Genomic DNA, 18906 nt, shown 5'->3' with positions numbered 1-18906 from the left:
GACTCCTGGAATATATAAAACGTGAGTGGATGAATGAAGAAGAGATTCAGTTGTAGTAAACATTGTTCGAACATGGCTGCGTTCGAAACCGCCTACTACTCAGTAGGTACTGCATTTGAATTTAAATGTATTTTTCGGCCGTTAGAAAACCTGCGTCATTTGCGTCGCTTAACTCCCATTCATGAATTCGCTTGCGGGGCATAATGATATAGCGCAGCGTGCATGGGATGCGCACTCCAGAATCTTGCCGGAAGTAGTAAGTCATCCGGGTACGTCTCACATACTGTTTCTCGAATTCTATGAATTCGGACATACTACTTGGCTCGCATACTGATTTTACTGTACTGTATAGTATGGAAGTATGCGGATTTTGGACGTAGCCCATGATTCCTTGGGGCTACTTCAAACTGTTTGTACTGGTCACTGATTCGGAGAAAAAAAAAAAACATTGAGTTCGCTGAAATATGTTGAACTACTTGTGCGTTGATTTAACGACTTGCAGACAATTGAGGAAAGAAACTTCATAATGATGGTATCTAAAACCTCAAATCTTATTCAGACAGCATACCAATACATTTTTTAAACATTCAGTTATCTAGACATTAAGGAAGTTCTTAGGCTGAGCTTAAAATGCAAGGTTTTCCAACTAGGATTTCACAATACAAAAATGCACTGTGATGCATAAAGGCACGGCAAACCAAAAGGCGGCCATAAAGGCCTTTTATGCTGCCATTACAAAAAATAACTGCAGTAAACTGAAGTAAAACTGCAGTATAACTGCAGGACAACAGCAGTGTATAAAAGTATACCTGCAATAAAATTAAGTACAATTGCAAAATTGCAATACAAAGAAGTATAAAGTTCAAATACAGTACAATAAAGTTTAACAGCAGTATAAGTTGCAGTTAACTGGAGTAAAAGCAAGTAAATTAGTAGTGGACTAATATGCCAATGGTGTGGTAATTAGAATTTTTAGTTTATTTGTAAAAATGAATAAGAAAAAAAAATAACTGCGGTAATTTGAACAGAGATAGCCTATATACAAGGATAACTGTGGCAAAATTCAAAAACTGTAGTTACTTTTACAATATATTGTGGTAGTACTTCAACAATACAGCTAAAGTACTGGAACCTCATTTGGAAACCATTGTCCACCGTGCAGGAAAGGCATTAGTAGTACTTCAATTGTATTGCAGTAGCGGTACTGCATTATAGTTGTAGTATTTCAGTACCATTGCAGTGGTTGTACTCCATTATAGTAACTTCAGTACTATTGCAGTAGTTGTACTCCATTATAGTAACTTCAGTACTATTGCAGTAGTTGTACTCCATTATGGTAACTTCAGTACTATTGCAGTAGTTGTACTCCATTATAGTAACTTCAGTACTATTGCAGTAGTTGTACTCCATTATAGTAACTTCAGTACTATTGCAGTAGTTGTACTCCATTATGGTAACTTCAGTACTATTGCAGTAGTTGTACTCCATTATAGTAACTTCAGTACTATTGCAGTAGTTGTACTCCATTATAGTAACTTCAGTATTATTGCAGTAGTTGTACTCCATTATAGTAACTTCAGTACTATTGCAGTAGTTGTACTCCATTATAGTAACTTCAGTATTATTGCAGTAGTTGTACTCCATTATAGTAACTTCAGTACTATTGCAGTAGTTGTACTCCATTATAGTAACTTCAGTACTATTGCAGTAGTTGTACTCCATTATAGTAACTTCAGTACTATTGCAGTAGTTGTACTCCATTATAGTAACTTCAGTATTATTGCAGTAGTTGTACTCCATTATAGTAACTTCAGTACTATTGCAGTAGTTGTACTGCAGTTGTATTGTAGTAGTACTTCAGTTGTATTACAGTAGATCTACTGCAGTTGTATTGTAGAACTTCAGTATATTGTAGTAATACCGCAATATACCTAAATAATACAGTTTTTTTGTGTCCAAAAACTGCACTTTTCAGAAGATAACTGAAACTGCAGCATTCTCTTTAAAAAAAAAACTGCTGTATTTTTTTTTGTAAGGGTGGGTTGACACCAAATGGAGAAATTAAGTATTTTAATGAGTATATTGTATAAAAGTCAATGTAAACGTGAGAATAGGGGCAGATTATGTCCTGCGGTTCGAAAAATGTGAGATATGGAATTTGCCGTGCTAGCCAATCAAACTGTGGGAAAAAAAGTGCAATTTTGCAAATATCTGTGTTTGTGTGGACATGGCCTAAGAATAACCAATATTAACTCATCACCTGTTACTGTATCTTCATGTCATGACTTTACTTGGAGGGGCACATTAACTTATACTTAACTACTCACGAACTCAACAATTTGATGACAAAACACTTTTCTATTGTTTTTCAATGTAATATAATAAATTAAACACACTCTACATACGTGTATAAATGTTACGTGTAAACACAAGAGTTCATGAAACTTGCCTTGAAACTTGCCTTGCCATCATTGAATCTATTTAGTTACTTGTGTAAATGTGTGTCAATTTATATTTGTTCAGTTTTTTAATTAATTTCAGCAATAATATTTACTAATATGAAAATGTTCATATAATTTATTTACAATACAGTTTGTAAAGTAATATTTTCTGTCTTTTAGTAGAGATATAATAGGAGAGACTTTCCTTTATGACCAGATAATTGAATCTTATTGGATTTGCATTGTAAACATTAAATAAAAAGGTAATATAATTTATTTATTTTATATATTATGTTTGAGTTACAATACTGCCAAAATCATTCCGCATAAATCCGCAAATAGCAAAAAATGTCCATAGATTCTGTCCAGCCCTAGTCGTGACATAAACATACATTAACAGGTCATGAATGTTATATTTAGCTAAAACTAAAGTGTCAATTAATAAATTTATTAAAAAAACATGTACTAACAAGTAATTAAGGTAGCCATTATAAACAAACTTGAACTTGTTTGATTCATTCTGTAGTAAACATTAATTTGAGATTTTTTCATAATAATTTAGTTCATGTCTTCATAATGAAATAACATTTAATTTGCATATTAGTAAATCATTATTCATGCACGTGGATTTTCTTACTAACTATTCCTTTGGTGTTGGAGTGTTAACTTTTTTGGTGAGTGATTATATAAAGGATTAGTTTTTTAGTTATTAGCTATAAACCCTTATACACCCTTGTATACATATTATTGCACAAAAAAAGCATTCAGATTCATAAAGACATGGATAAATGAGTTTAGTGTGAAGGAACTTGTATGGCATGCACAGAGTCCTAACCTTAATCTGATTAAACACCTTTAGATTAGAGTGGGGATTGCCAGACAGCCCTTTTTGTCTAACATCTGTACCTGACCTCACAAATGCTTCTTGAGGATTGGTCAAACTTCCCATAAACACATTAAAACACACTTGCCTTTCTAAAGCAATTTGTTATTAACTATACACAAAATGTTCTTGGAGCTTTGTATGTTTGCAATTGAACCACTGAAGTCACTTGGAACATGTTTTTGGTGCAATTTTTGGACTTTAATCCTCTGCCTTGCTGTCTAAAAAGGGTCAGAGAGCTCCTAGATTTCATCTAAAATATTTTAATGTGTGTTCTGTAATTTGAACGAAGGTCTCAGGGCATAGGAACAACATGAGGGTGAGTAATTAATAACAGAATTTAAAATTTAATTGTAACACTTTAAATGTATGGGAAAAGAACAATGTAGTGATGAGTGTTTCCCAAAACCCGTAGTTTCTCTGTCCCAGGATCCATCGCTTGAACCACATTAGTTGTAACGTAAAACGCCCATAATGATGCTCTAAACAGGGTGAAGTAACAACTTCTTTAGAGAAAAACCCATAATTTCTTTGTGCACATTATATTGTTTTACATGCACACGCATTTAAAATAAAATCCAATATTAGATTTGGCAAAAACATGCATTCACTTTCCATATTAACTGAAAAATATGTAAAAGGCACATACAGTAGGGCCTGTTTCTAACGACATACCTCCAGAGCTGTAGTTGCGAGTCCTCAAGTTTTTGACACAGTTTGCGATTGTTGGTTGGAGCGACGGATTTGGGAAACTTTAATTTAACAAACTATGTTTGTAACGACGGAATTTGCAACCTTAGGTGGCTGACGATGTTTTTGGGAAACGCACCCCAGGTTGGTGTAGAGGTTACAGTGCACGCAACGCTTGACAACAATACATGTCTAAGGAAAGATTTTTTACCAGAGAGCTTTTCTCATCTGGAAATGGTGAGATCCGGATTTGCTGCTCGTCTCCTTTTAATAAAGATGCGGCTCTAGTTGGTGTTGATTGTCCTGTCTCTGCAGATTTGGTAAACTTCAAATCAACAAATTATGTTTGTAACGACGGAACTTGCGACCATAGTTGGCTAATGATGGTTTTGGGAAACGCACCCCAGGTTGGTGTAGAGGTCATTTGAGCTCATTTGTCATGTTCAAGACACCGGTTTGGGATGAAATGTTTTAGTTCAATATCCTGCTGAAAATATCCATCACAAAATGAGTTCACTGAAAACCTACATGATCAGAAACAATGTTCAGTTCTCAATTGCTGCTATTTAAATCTATAATCATTGGGCAGAGGAGAACAATTTACAGTCTATTCATGCTACACATTTCAAAGATGCAATTTTTTTAGAACAAACCCATAATTGTTGACTATTAAATAAAACTTTACCAATCAAGCAACATGAGTTCTGACATTCTACATAGATGAGAGGACACGATATAATATGTCTTATCTGGCTGAAAATAAATTCTGCAGGTAAGTGGATCTCCTATACGCTTGGTTGAGCCTGTGTGAATTGATGTGTGAATACATTTTTATAGCTGACAGAAGTATCACTGGTGCGCTCTTCTTCTTCTGATGTAGCATTAGATTGGACCTACTGTGTTTTTCAGAGATGATCTTCTACAGACCACAGTTGTGATGACGAGTATTTGAGTATCTCTTTTACTTTTAGTGGCACCCCTGAGCACATATCACAAATTAAATATGGGAGGTGTTTTATCAATTTGTTGGTGTTGGTGTTTCTATTTTAATGTGTTTTCAGCATGCTTTAGCTCTGTGGGCCACCATAGTTTAGTATTTTTATCCAAAAGAAATGCCATGAATTGCATCCAGTAGACTATCAGTTTTTGGAAATACTCAAGCCAGCATTTCTAGCACCAACAAGAATTTTCAAAGTCACCTAAATCACTTTCTTCTCAATTGTGATGCTCAGTTTGACCTCCCATCTTCAAACCTAAATCCATCAATCTGCTCCAAAATGAATGTATGATAGATTTTTACATACACATATATTGGTGCACCTAATAAAGTGGCATGGCAGTGTTTAAGATGGAGAGAAATCCCATATTCCTAAACATTTTGCCAAACACTGAGGTTCAGATGTCCTCACAGAATCTTACAGTTCACACCCTGCATTAACATAATACTGTAATGGAGTTGATTACTATGAAGCAATTATGAGCGAGGCATCGGAGAATGCAAGTGTTCAGTCAAGCATATTCGACAGCGTGTCAACAGCAGGGAAACCCTGAGAGCGACATTGAGCACGGAGACAGAAGATGCCTTCAGAAATGTATGGCTGCCCTTTAGCAGATCTTTACAGAGTCATCAAGATGTGATTCTCACAGAACCTTAATTGACATTTTAACCAACGCCACCTCAAGAGGGATTATAACAGTTGTCTGTTATACAAATGATGCTAAGAGCTACCTAAAAAAATGGAAAAGATCTTTGGAGAAAATAGTTGACTAATATTGTCACATTTCATTTGTTTACATAATTTTATGGATGTTTTATATTATAAAATGTTTACTTGGGCATGTTTCTCATTTTTGAAGTTACATTTCTATAGATTTATTGTTAGATATTTCAACTGAATGATTTAAGCAAGAGAAAAGGGGTTTTAAACTGTGTTGCTTTTATAATTTGCTGCAGCGAAGGTTTTGTTTTCATTTTCTCGCTATGAGAGCGCAGCTGGACAATCACGTGTGGATTACAGTGCACGTAACGATCAACAACAAAATATGTCTAAGGAACATTTTTTTACCCGAGAGCTTTTCTCATCTGGAAATGGTGAGATCTGGATTTGCTGCTTGTCTCCTCTTAATAAAGATGCGGCCCTAGTTTCCCCAACGGTACAAACACATGTGGTGTAAGTGAATTGTGTAAACAAAAAATTGGCCGTTGTGTATAGTGTACAGGTGTTTTCCAGTACTGGGTTGCAGCTGAAAGGGTACCCGCTGCGTAAAACAAATGCCAGAATGGTTATTACAAATGCGACTCCTAATAAATAAGGCACTAAGCCAAAGAAAAATAATTAATTATTTGAACTAAAGTATATTAAAAAGTTTCCCAGTAATGGGTTGCAGCTGGAAGGCCATCTGCTGTGTAAAACATATGCTGGATAAGTTGGTGGTTCCTTTCACTGTGGCGATTAATAAAAAGGACTATGTCGACAAGAAATTGAATGAATAAATATATTTAAAAAATTTAAATGTGAAATAAAATTATAATTTATTAAATTATAATTAATTTAAAAATAATGAGTAAAATCTATTATTAATAATTATAAAGTAATTTCTAAAATGACTTTTGAAGGTAATTTGATAATAGTAAAATTGACTTTGATCAAGCACTTGACTGTAACAGACTATTGGGGCTCAAATATAAAATAAAGGCACAGAGATGCTAAATATTGTGTGTTTACATGTCTGTTATTAAGAGTTAGTTTTTTTTTTTTTTTTTTTTGTCTGAAGATTTAAGGTGCATATTTTTTGACATTCCTTTTAGTCATGGTTAATTAGAAAAACTTTCTACAGAATGCTTTTATACCTGGCCTGTCCTGAATGTCCCTAGCTTCAGTAGACTTCCACACTGTTGACACTGAGTGCCAAAAACCAAACAGCAGGTGTTGAAAACCAAGACAGACGTTCTTGACCTTCATCCTCTGGCTGCATGGTCTTCCTCACCTCTGTGCTCCTTGTCAAAGCCCAATCCTGAGAGGTTTAGCCCAACTCTTCTGCCGTTTGACCCAAGCTGCCTTAAGCCACATGACATTTTGGAAATGTCTCTTTGTATTTCCTCTCTGATTCCCCTTTTTTTGTGTGCATGATGTTTAAAGGGGGGTTTCAAAAATCTGTCTGGCCTCCATCTCGGTAATGACAACAGCAGGCGTAGGTGAGGAGACTTCAATCTGACCTGACCTTTTCCTCTCTACTTTACAGCCTGAAGCAACACGTCTTCTGTCCTCCATCATCACAAATGATGCCCTTTCCAATTTCATCACTTTCTGGACTGCGAGCCGGTGCTGTCTTGAGATAAATGCAGGATACACAGACCGGCTGTTTAACATTTACCCAAGCACAAGTCTTTCTGCATTATTTGAAAGTCTGCATTAAGAGACATTATTGATGTTTGTGTGTTGATGTGACAGCTACAAGTAAAAACATGACATCTGACATTAATATATTAAACAGTGCCAATTGTTTGTCTATGACTCATTCTCAAACAAAGACCTTCTTTCTCGAAATGTATTTAAAGTTAAAATATATTAGTTAAAGTAAGTTTTTCAGCTAAACAAATGTACTTCAAGTCACAGTGGCTCAGTGATTAGTCTGCTCCAGTTTTCCCCACAGTCCAAACCCAAGTAGTAAGAATTCTGGCCCAGATTTGGCATAAAGCTGGCACAGCAGGCATTTGTCCAGCACCGGCATTCAGTATGTAGACCAAACATGACCCAGGTTTGGCTGAGGTGGCACCGTCTTACAGGCGGCACTCAAGACTTGGGCCAGATATCAAATGTAGTATTTGGGCCAGATGTTTAACATGTACCCACATAGCAAATGTTTTCTGGCCCAGCTCTGGGCCACATAATAACTTTTCCCTCGGCCCAAGTACCGGAAAAAATTACGGTCCTGAAGTGGCCCATAACTGGATTAAAGACATAGGCCACATGGGACATTACTGGCCCCAATCTCAGACAATCCATTTCTCTTAACTGGCCTTGAACTGGGCCAAAACAAGTTTATTATTGGTACCGATTATCAGCTATAAGTTAACCATGTCAACACCACCCTTTAACCAGAAACCCCCAAAACTGAGCCAAAACCCAGCCTAATGTTACCTAAACAATGTGAACCCCTCCCATCCACATCTGGCCCAAATGTAGTTTGCCGTCATGCATGCAGTGCCATCATTGCCATAAATGGCCCACATTTGGCTGACATTATGCATGCCAGTGCCGTCAAAATGCCAGCGGTGCCATGACGTGAGGCCACATTTGGGCCAAGTCCATTTACTAAGTGGGTATTTGTGGGCCACGTAAGTTTGGCCTATCTTGACCCATTTTAAAAATACATTTAAATTATTTTGAGTAAACAAAAATTTCTATCAATCAGGTCGCTTCAAGAAAAAGTACATACATGAAGGGGTATGGGTTTATTAAAAACATTTCAGTCGTGACATACCAACATATCTGCCCCAGTTCATGTTAAGTTATGGGTTATTAACTTGGCTAAGACTTGGCCCAGATATGGTCCATGTTTGCCTCTTGCATGGAAGCCAGACTTGGTCCAGTCATGTTCCATAATTCACTGCGGCATGTGGGCCAAGCAAATGCTGATGATGTGGGCCAGAGAAATTTTTTTCTGTGGGGGAAGACATGCATTCATTCATTCATTTTCTTGTCGGCTTAGTCCCTTTATTAATCTGGGGTCGACTAAGTGGAATGAACTGCCAACTTATCCAGCACGTTTTTTGGCAGCAGATGCCCTTCCAGCCGCAACCCATCTCTGGGAAAGGAAGACAAGCAGTATAGGTGAATTGAATGAATTGACTGTAGTGTATGAGTGTGCATGTGAGAGTGTATGGGTGTTTCCCAGTGCTGGATTGCGGCTGAAAGGGCATCTGCTGCGTAAAACATATGCTGGATAAGTTGGCGGTTCATTCCACTGTGGCAACCTTGGATAAATAAAGGGACTAAGCTGAAGAAAAAATGAAATGAACTTTTTGGTCACTGTATGAAGAAATCCTGTCCTGTTATGCATTTTTCTTTAGTAGATGACCAGCCTTTTTAGGGGACTTGAATGAGTTACTGACAATTTAAAAGATCCAATGTTCTAAAAATCACAGATTTGGAACAACTAATATCTCATGCTAGGTTTAAAAGTTTACATTGACAAGATCACCAAAATCATTTTTTGACCTTCATTTGCATGGACAACCTGCTGTCTGAGAGTTTTGGTTTTGGCTTTAGAGAGTCCAAGTCATGTCGAGCTTAATTGTCATTCTGCTACATGTGTAGACATAGGAACGAAATGACATGTCTCACAGAACAACGGTGCTACATAAATGAATCATAAATACAACACAACACTGTGCATCAGAGCTTTTTAAAAAAACTATATATACACTATAAGACACATAACTTTACACATAAGACAGGCAATCCCTGTACTGAGACTGAACAATGTTGTGCAGGATATTGTGCAAGAGAGGTATTAAAACTGAAAATTGGGCAAAAGAGGTAATTAAGGTTTTATACCGTGCAAGAGATATTTAAGGTTGAAGCAAGCAGAGCAACATGATTATGGTACATTTATAGTAAACACCGTTTTCATTATTGAGTTTTCGTAAGATGGATTTTAAATAAAGTGTCAGGTGCATAACAGAGAACAGTGTTTCTACAGGTGGTTTGTCAAGCCCACTCACCATGTATGAAGCACAGTTTGAAATGCACAAAGTGTCCATAGTGCAAATGTGCAACCTGCTGCAAGAATCAGAGAGATGAGAGGGAGTCTCACCATCAAAAGCTCACCATCTTGTAAAATTCAGTGAGAACTGGAAAGTTAAGATACTATTTTTGTCAAATAATTAAGGAAATTGCTAATCAAATGCCAGAATAACACTAATAACCGGGTTGAAGTTTTCTATACCTTTAATTAATAATCATTTTCAAATATCTCAATAAAGGCTCTTTTTTTAACTAAGAATACACTTTGAGAAGTAAAGGGAGTCAGTGGAGCGGTATACACATACCTATTGGTACATTTTAGAAGCTAAAAAATACAAAAGGGCTGCGTCCGAAACTGCCTACTACTCAGTAGGTACTGCATTTCAATTGTCTGTCACTGGGGTCTTTCAGGATTCAGTCTCATGCTCTCCACTCATCCATGACCGCCACAGCATCTGCTCAGGATACAGCCTGGTCCAGGATTATGGAGACCTCTAGAAGTCCTCTATAGTTGCCATTGTATTTTTCCACAAGACTTGGATAACATCAATGGCGCTGCACAAACTCTAGAGGCCTTAGGATGAGCATCCCCAGGTGGAAATAGAGAACAAAGAAAACAATTGGCATAGCTGCTGTTCATAGAGTATTTGAACAAAAGATATTAAATATCAATGCAAAAAAGACATGCTATAAATGAAAATAGAAGTTATGTAAACAAACATGTGAAGCAAAAGAGTGTAATGAAATGTCTGGTGCATTAAGACAGGACAAGTCAGGGTGCTTTCACACCTAGACTTTTGTTTCGGAACATGTCTCGTTTGCCCAGTTAGCACGGTTCGTTTGCCATATGTGAATTCAGCAATCACGCTCAGATCCACACCGAATCAATCGCTCCAAGATCGCCTGAATGAGGTGGTCTCGGCTCGACTGAAACGTATCTGATCCAAGCCTGGTTATATCACAGTGTTTTATGGATATGTAATAGGCATATGACTAACTTCTCCCGGAAGTTTCAGGAGTCTTTGCCAAAAGAACAGACTCCCGGATGCCCCTAAACAAGTGATAATCTCCCGGAACTCGCGCGTCTCCCTCCCAGTCCTCAAATATGTTTCGCACCCTTCTCATCCCTCCTCGCTCTTCAGACACGTTGCACTCACCTTGTCAAACCCCACCAAACCACAACCGAATGAATGAATCGATTCACAGGTGTGAAAGCACCCTTAGATTACCTTTTGTTTTGAGCTGTGTTTTTGATTCTCAACAGCAAAAGTGTGACTATTTAAAGCCCCTTTAAACTGTCCCTTTAGGTGTTTACAGAAGAGGTCTGTCTTCAAATATTCTGGTAAAGTTTAGACGCTCATTCCACCAGAGACAAACCGAGCTGAAACATTCTGGAAAACAACTTTGCATTGTGAGGCATCACTCACTAAATGACATTTGTAATGTCATAGTCCAGCAGTTCAATAACAATCAATTAATGTTTATTTCTATAGCACTTTTACAATGTAGATTGTGTCAAAGCGGCATAACAGAAGTTCTAGTAGATTGAGACTTTGTTAGTACAGTTTTCAGAGTTTAGTTCAGTTCAGTGTGGTTTAAGTTTCACTGCTGAAAGTTCAAACACTGAAGAGCAAATCTATCGATGCACAGCTCCACAAGTTTCAAAATCAAGCAAGTGGCGACAATGGTAAAGAACAGTCTTCACCAATTGACGAAAGTAAAGGGGAAAAAAAACGAGAGAAACCTGGCTCACGTATGTCCTTTCAAGTGATATTAACAAGTACATATAAAGATCAATTTACACAATGTAAAGGCATAGGCACAATCCATTTATCCCGATATTCCAGGTATTTGTCCAGTTGTAGTTTTAATAAAAAGATCATCCTCTTTATATTTTAAACATTAGATGCAATACAATATCCAACAATTCAGATCTCGTATGAGGTTCGAGTTGTAACCATATGACATATTTTCTCACTGGTTGCTAAAAGTATTTTTTAATAAATTCTTGTCTTTTACCATTATCTTCACTGCTATTTCCCAGGTAAATTGTTAAAAAAGAGAAGTCCATTCCATCACCAAAAATACTAGGAGACAATGTTTAGACTTTAAGGGTGTATGACTTAAGTTCTGTTGAAGGACTAGCCCTGCTGCCATCTTCTGTTAGATCTCAGGTTAATAATCCAAACACAACGATCCCTCAGAAGATGCCAGGGCACCTAAACCACTCCTGCTCTTCTCTCGTGCAGTAGTCGGAGATGCTCTCCATCACTGGCATCAGTGTGTAATGTCAGCCGTGTCGTGTCAGATTACCGGCCTGAACTCTGAGGGGATGCCGAATGGCCTCGCGCTCTACTGAAGACACCCCTAACCGAATGGGTTCCCCCTGCTCCCTGGCACTTATCAGTTAGAGTCTGCGTGTCCCGAGGGAGAGAGATTACTGTCATGATGCTGCTACCTTCCTGCACATCACCAACAGCAGCAGCCCCTGGGTCTTTCACCAGGGTGTGAGAGGATTGTGTTATTTTAGTGTGTTACTTTCCTTGTTTTTGTGTCCTTTTAAGCATACGTCATAGAAAGAGTCTTAATGGAGAAAGATGGTGTTTAGAACGAAGTGTAGTTGCAGCATCTAACAGCAGGGGGGTACGAAGACTAGATTATCCTAGACAAAATTTCAGACCGACGACAGGAGGTCTGGACTCTATAGCAGGACCACCCAGAGGCAGACTGACTGACATGTAAAACAATCATTTACAGTTCAGTGACAAGTTTAGGGACCTGAAGCACTGTAAAAATGCTAGGTAGCACATAATCAAATTGTGTGGGGGGAACAAGAAAAAATTAAGTACAATTTTTTTTATTTACAAATGTAAACGGATTGAACATAAAACATTCGAGTTGTTCCAAAAAGACTCAAGAATTCTGTTGTTTCTGCTCATTTTAAATAAGTAGTTTGAACAAACAACAATTGTCATTCCTACAACCTAATTCCTACATATCAACCAAACCTTAACTGTAAATTATTGCTAACATCAGATTAACCAATGTGTTAATAACAATGACGTAGCACATGACCCTGCTTGCAAGCGCAAACTTTACACAAACTACAAGCTTGTTCCCTAAATCTGACTGGTTATTGGAATGTTGTTCCAGCATCGACATTCCTTCATTCATTCATTTTTTTTCCGGCTTTGTCCCTTTAATAATCTAGGGTCACCACAGGGGAATGAACCGCCAACTTATCCAGCATATATTTTACGCAGTGGATGTCCTTCCAGCTGCAACCCATCACTGGGAAACACCCATACACACTCATTCACACAAATACACTACCTAATTCATCTATATCACACGTCTATGGACTTGTGGGGAAAACCGGAGCACCCAGAGGAAACCCACGCGAACACGGGGAGAACATGCAAACTCCACACTGAAATGCCAACTGACCCAGCCAAGGCTCGAACCAGCGAGCTTCTTGCTGTTAGGTGATTGTGTCACCCACTGCGAGATACAGCATCTGGTCACTTGGTGCACTGACAATAATCTGCTCCTTAACACAAACAAGACCAAGGAGCTTATTGTGGACTTTATGAAGGGACGAACAGGCTCACATGATCCCATCCACATCAATGCACTCATCCTTCAAGTTCCTGGGGACCCACATCACAAAGGACCTTTCCTGGACCACCAACACCTCAGCCTGGTCAAGAAGGCTCAGCAGTGCCTACTTTTCTTAAGGCAACTTAAGAAGAACCAGTTTTCATCAGCCGTCTTGGTGAACTTCTACCGCTGCACAATAGAAAGCATCCTGACCAACTGCGTCACAGTCTGGTATGGAAGCTGCTCTGTTGCTGAGCATAAGGCACTGGAGCGAGTGGTGAAAACTGCTTACAGGGACCACACTGCCAGCCATTGAGGACATCCAGAAGAAACACTGTCTGGCCGAGCATGCAGTATTCTTAAGGATTCCTCTCACCCTGCTCACAGACTGTTTTCTCTCCTGCCTTCTGGTAGGCGCTTCAGGCTCCCCCGGACAAAAACAAGCAGACTGAGGAACAGCTTTTTCCCCAGAGCTGTCTCCCTTTTGAACTCTGCCCTCACAAACACTTTTGCCCTCCTAATATACCCCCCATTCTCCTCTAACTTATACTCCTTACAATCACTGCACTATTTAACATTTGCACATTTAAAAATTAATTGCACCGAAGAATTTATTTGAATTGTGCATACGCATTGTACGTTGACATTTGTAATTATGTACACACCCACTGCACATATACATCTGTAATTATGTTTATCTATCTGCACACTTCTGATTATTAATAGCCCTCTGTACATATACTCATTAATTGTAAATCTTTGTTCATAGCTAATACAACCTGTATACAATATTCATAGTACATCCATCTGTAAATATCACCATAGTTTTTCTATAACTGCACTTTATAACTTATACCTGTATCCTGCACTTGCTGCTATTGCACTGCTGGTTAGACCTAAACTGCATTTCGTTGCCTTGTCCTTGTACATGTGTAATGACAATGAAGTTGAATCTAATCTAATCTAATTTTTGACATGTTCTTTGAAGTAATTTTGGCATAAAGGTGCCTACTGGGAAATGGATCTGCATTCATCACTAGTAAAATGAGTCAATCCTGAATGCGATATTTGAAAATCAAATGATATTTGTGCGCCTTGTAGCCAAGGTCATCCTTTCAACTCTGTGTCTCGACTCCTGTCTACTTCTGTATGTCAGAAGTCATGTACTCTTCTTCAGTTTTTCATCTCTACCACATCTCTCTTTTCATTACCCCGTCGTCGTATCGCTCTCGTGGCAAGAATCACATTAGATTGAGGGCCTGGACCAGGCTTTGTCGATCCAAACAGCCTCTTTCATCTGTCACAGCCTCTCCTCACTCCATCAACCTCTCCTAAGGGAAGTCTCAAACCTTATCAGCCCTCATCTTTTTCATTCCTTCCATCCGTGCTCTCATATTTGTCACAAAGATCTCTTGACCCCTGAGTTGAGTGACTTGGCCTCGACAGTGGACAGCTGTCTGCTAAGCCACCTGCCCCGTGGTGCTCTGTCTGTCTCTGTATCTGTCTGAGCGGTGGCCTGCAGTTCATCCATCCACTCATCCATCCATCCATTGCAGGACTTCTGCGTTTGTGTAGCCCCTGGCTGTTTGAAGGACTGGGCCATGGGTTGGTGACGGGCGGTTGTCAGTCAGGGCAGGGGAGGGGGAGCTGCGGAAGCCGTCACGGGCTTTCAGGATCATATGCTGGGTGTCACCTTCTCACTGCCCTTGAGCAACGCAAAACCTTCAGTCACACGCTCCCAAATGTACTAGTGGACTCTTCAGTTAGAGCCTCTTCAGCTCTGTCAGAGAGGTCGGGATATTTTAATTCCAGAGATACATGCTAGTTCTAGTTAAAAGCAGGGAAAAGATAAACAGCTTCTGATGGCACAAGAAAACTTTTTTCATCCCTATTTAGAAATCTGGTTTATAGAAATATATATGCAAATTACATACATTACATCGAAGTTTTGTTATTTTATTTATTTGTACAGGTTCAATGTTCAACATGCTATGCCAGAGTTAGTTACAAAGATAATTCACATCTGTGGTTCGTTTGGATTTCACATATATGAAATATATGTGATATGCAATATATATATTAAAATATTGTAAAAATGGCTGTTTACGTTTGTATATATATATATATATATATATATATATATATATATATATATATATATATATATATATATATATTTTTTTTTTTTTTTTTTTTTTTTCAACCTTTAGAAACATAAATATGTAAATGTGTTTTAGTGTTGGTGACGCAGTGGCGCAGTTGGTAGTGCTGTCACCTCACAGTAAGAAGGTCGCTGGTTCGAGCTTCGGCAGGGTCAGTTTACGTTTTTATGTGGAGATGGCATATTCTCCCTGCATTTGTGTGGGTTTCCTCCGGGTGCTCTGGTTTCCCCCACAGTCCAAAGAGTTGGGTAGGCTAAATTATTCATAGTCAATGAGTGTGTGTGGATGTGTCCCATAGATGGGTTGCGGCTGGATGGGCATCCGCTGCATAAAAACGAGTTGGATAAGTTGGCGGTTCATTCCACTGTGGTGACCCCGGATTAATAAAGTAACTAAGCTGAAAAGAAAATGAATAAATGAATGTTTTAGTGTTTATTCCCAGCAGGCACACATCTTCATAAGACGTTAAAGGGGTGGTCCACTACAATGTAAAATTTTTAACTTTAGTTATGTGTTATGTAGCTTTGTGAACATAAACAACATCTCTGAATGTAATACGCTCAAAGGAGACATTACAGAGTTAGCTTAATAAAGCCAACAGCGAACGGAGCAGAGGCGCTGTAATGTTATAGCAGAAAAACGCTAAAATGCATCCAAATGCTGCTATTTCCAGTTAACTTGTTCTGTTTTTGTATTTGGGCTTCCAAAGGACACAACACAAAAAGAATAGTGCTTACAGTTTAATTTTAATGATGTTCCACACAATTCTAAAAACATATAGCTCTAGCATTTGACAAAGGACGACTTCCAAAATCTCTCCTAGTTTAGTGTTGGATTTGGCTAAAAACTCCTCAAAGAAGGAGCAGCTCCAACCATGATAGCAAAAGCTGTGGATGTGAACCACAACCTGTATTTTATTTGTTAAAATTGGTCTATTACATACACAGTGTCTAGCAATAACTGTATGATGTATAGAAAGGACGTAAACAAGGATGTAAACAATAGGAAATGCTGTTTGGCACCGCTAACAACTTAGCTACAAATTTATATTTATCTGTCAAACCCTTGTAAACACTTAAAATCTTCCCCAGCGATGCAGTGTCTCTCTATGCGGCCACTTTCCCTGCTTTCTGTACATCGCAAATAGCCAACTCGTAAAAGATTTGTTAAAGTTTTATATTACTTACACATGCTTATAACCCGAATATATGTGAAAGACACTAGTCAGATATTATTTCAGAGAGCAGGCATGAGATTAAGCTGTGTCCTTTTAATTGTCTGTCTGATTCAGGCTCAAACCTTCCGCAAATCACAGCACAGAATGTTAGCTGACCAATCAGAGCCTCTTGAGACCAGGCCTTTTAGAGGAACTAGGAAATATGAGAATCGTTTTCATGTTAGCTAAGTAGCTGTATATAATTGAAGTAAGATATATGAAAAAATAACTAAATGAAGCATGAGTACACATTGCTTTGCATCTTATGAACACAACCAAGCCTACAAATACACTCTGGACCACCCCTTTAATTTTAGGTTACATTTAGGTTGTGACATCAGTTAACCAAAAATTTAATGTCTAGCCAGTGTCTAAAGACAATGTTATTTTGATATCCAATAATGATGGCAAATGACTTTGATATTTGGTTGAATTTATGTTGTGTTGGAAAGTGACCAAAATCCAACATCTTAAATCAAAGTCATAAAGCTGTCAAATACTGACAATTATATGTCATGTATGGCCACCAAAATCCAACATGTGATTGACGTCATATTGGTAACGTCCAAACTGCGTCAAGCTTTATCATCATCAGACGTTATTATTTGGTTGATTTTAGGTTGGACGTTGGACATTGAGGTCAGCCTGATGTTGGGTTCTGACGTCAACCTAATTTTCATTTCCAAAGAAATTGCTCGACATTGGGGTACAACATCAATCTGACGTCCTGTCCTGTGCCTGCTGGGTTGTTTTACAAAATTTTGAAAAGGGAATATAACAAGAAGCATGTGTGTATGTGTTCCCTTTGCTATTGAATAATACAAGGGATAAATTAGTGATGAAATTTAATTCAATAAAAGTCAAAGAGACAAAATGTAATTTTCAACAGAGTGCTCTGTGAAAGCCCTCTGCTGTGGTCACCAGCATTGCAAGGTCTTCCGCTCTGACCCCACCTTGGCCTCCAGTTCCATTAACTCCCCTGTGGTGGCATTCAGCTCCACTTGCTTCACTGTGGGGGTCTCTGGCTTCATGTTGGTGGCCTCCAGCTCTACCATGGTGGTCTTCAGCTCTGCCATGGAGGTCTCCAACTCTTCCAACTCCGACTTGGTGGCCTCCAGTTCTCTTAACTCCGCTATAATAGTCTAAAGCAATACTGTCAGCTCTGTCCTGTCTGCTATTTTGTGAAGGGCTTCTGTCTTGGCATTTGGGTCTTCAGTCTGTTTCACCTCAACTCAACCACCCTCCTAAACTTACTGAAAGTTACTTACCTTTTTTGAGGCACTGGTAGCCCCCTTCCCGCTAAACATGCTCATTAACACCAACATAAAAGTATACAATACTCACTCACTTCTTAGTCTTGTCTACTTTATGGATTGTACTGTAAATTACTTATCCGTTTGTACCTTCAGCAAATTCTTCAGTTTGTCTCCAGCAGCCTTTTCTTCTTCAACACAACAAAAATCTTGTGCTCTGGAATTTTATGAACTCACTCATGAACATTTCCTAAGGTTGTGGATTAAACATGTTGTAAATAATATTAAGGTTCTTGCACATACTGTTTGGTCCACTTCATTAGACTTTAAATGTATTATCATGGACCATTGTTATATTGTTGTCGCCTCACAGCAAGAAGGTCGCTGGTTCAAGCCCCGGCTGGGTCAGCTGGCATTTTTGCAACCCAAGCTCATTCTGAAAACGGAGCCTGCAGACGTTTCTGGAGACAGCGATTTACGTGGCTTGAGGTACGGATGGCTGCATTTCGCTTTTTCAAGCGAACGTTACGGATCGGTGTGAGGCCGCTCCTCTTTGCGCTCCTCTTTGGGCTTTCCCACCGCAACCAGTTTGTTACGACTAGGTTCGAGTCCAGGGAAGAGTGGTTCCAGAAATTAGGTAAGCCAAGAAACAGAATCCAAAAAATAAAGTCTCCAAAAAAGATTTCGTAACGGGGCGAGAATGCGGTGAAATCCAAAAACACACTCAAAATCGGACGAGGGCTTTTCTGTTTCTGGATGGCTTTTGTAAATCGTCACTTGGGTTTAGGGAAGAAGGAGAAGGAGGAGGGTAGCTGGGTTGGCCGCCCATGTCAAACATTCAGTCGGTCACTCATTCAGACAAACAGTTGCTTGACAGCGGCCTCCAGCGGCTTTTTTTATGCGAAAACAGC

General features: G+C 38.7%; 1 protein-coding gene across 1 annotated transcript in view; it reads left to right on the top strand.

Annotated features, from left to right (window-relative positions):
* The first annotated feature begins 224 nt into the window (after nucleotides 1-224).
* The window catches only part of slc3a1 (solute carrier family 3 member 1), a 135622-nt gene continuing 116940 nt past the window's right edge, over nucleotides 225-18906 (top strand). Inside the window, exon 1 of the mRNA XM_087279008.1 lies at nucleotides 225-351. The gene's annotated coding sequence lies outside the window, so the exon portion shown is untranslated. The remainder of the gene's footprint in view (nucleotides 352-18906) is intronic.

The sequence above is a fragment of the Danio rerio genome, chromosome 13, assembly GCF_052040795.2.
Source record: "Danio rerio strain M-AB ecotype USA chromosome 13, GRCz13ab, whole genome shotgun sequence".
NCBI lineage: Eukaryota > Metazoa > Chordata > Actinopteri > Cypriniformes > Danionidae > Danio > Danio rerio.
This window is presented reverse-complemented; position numbering and strand designations above follow the sequence as displayed.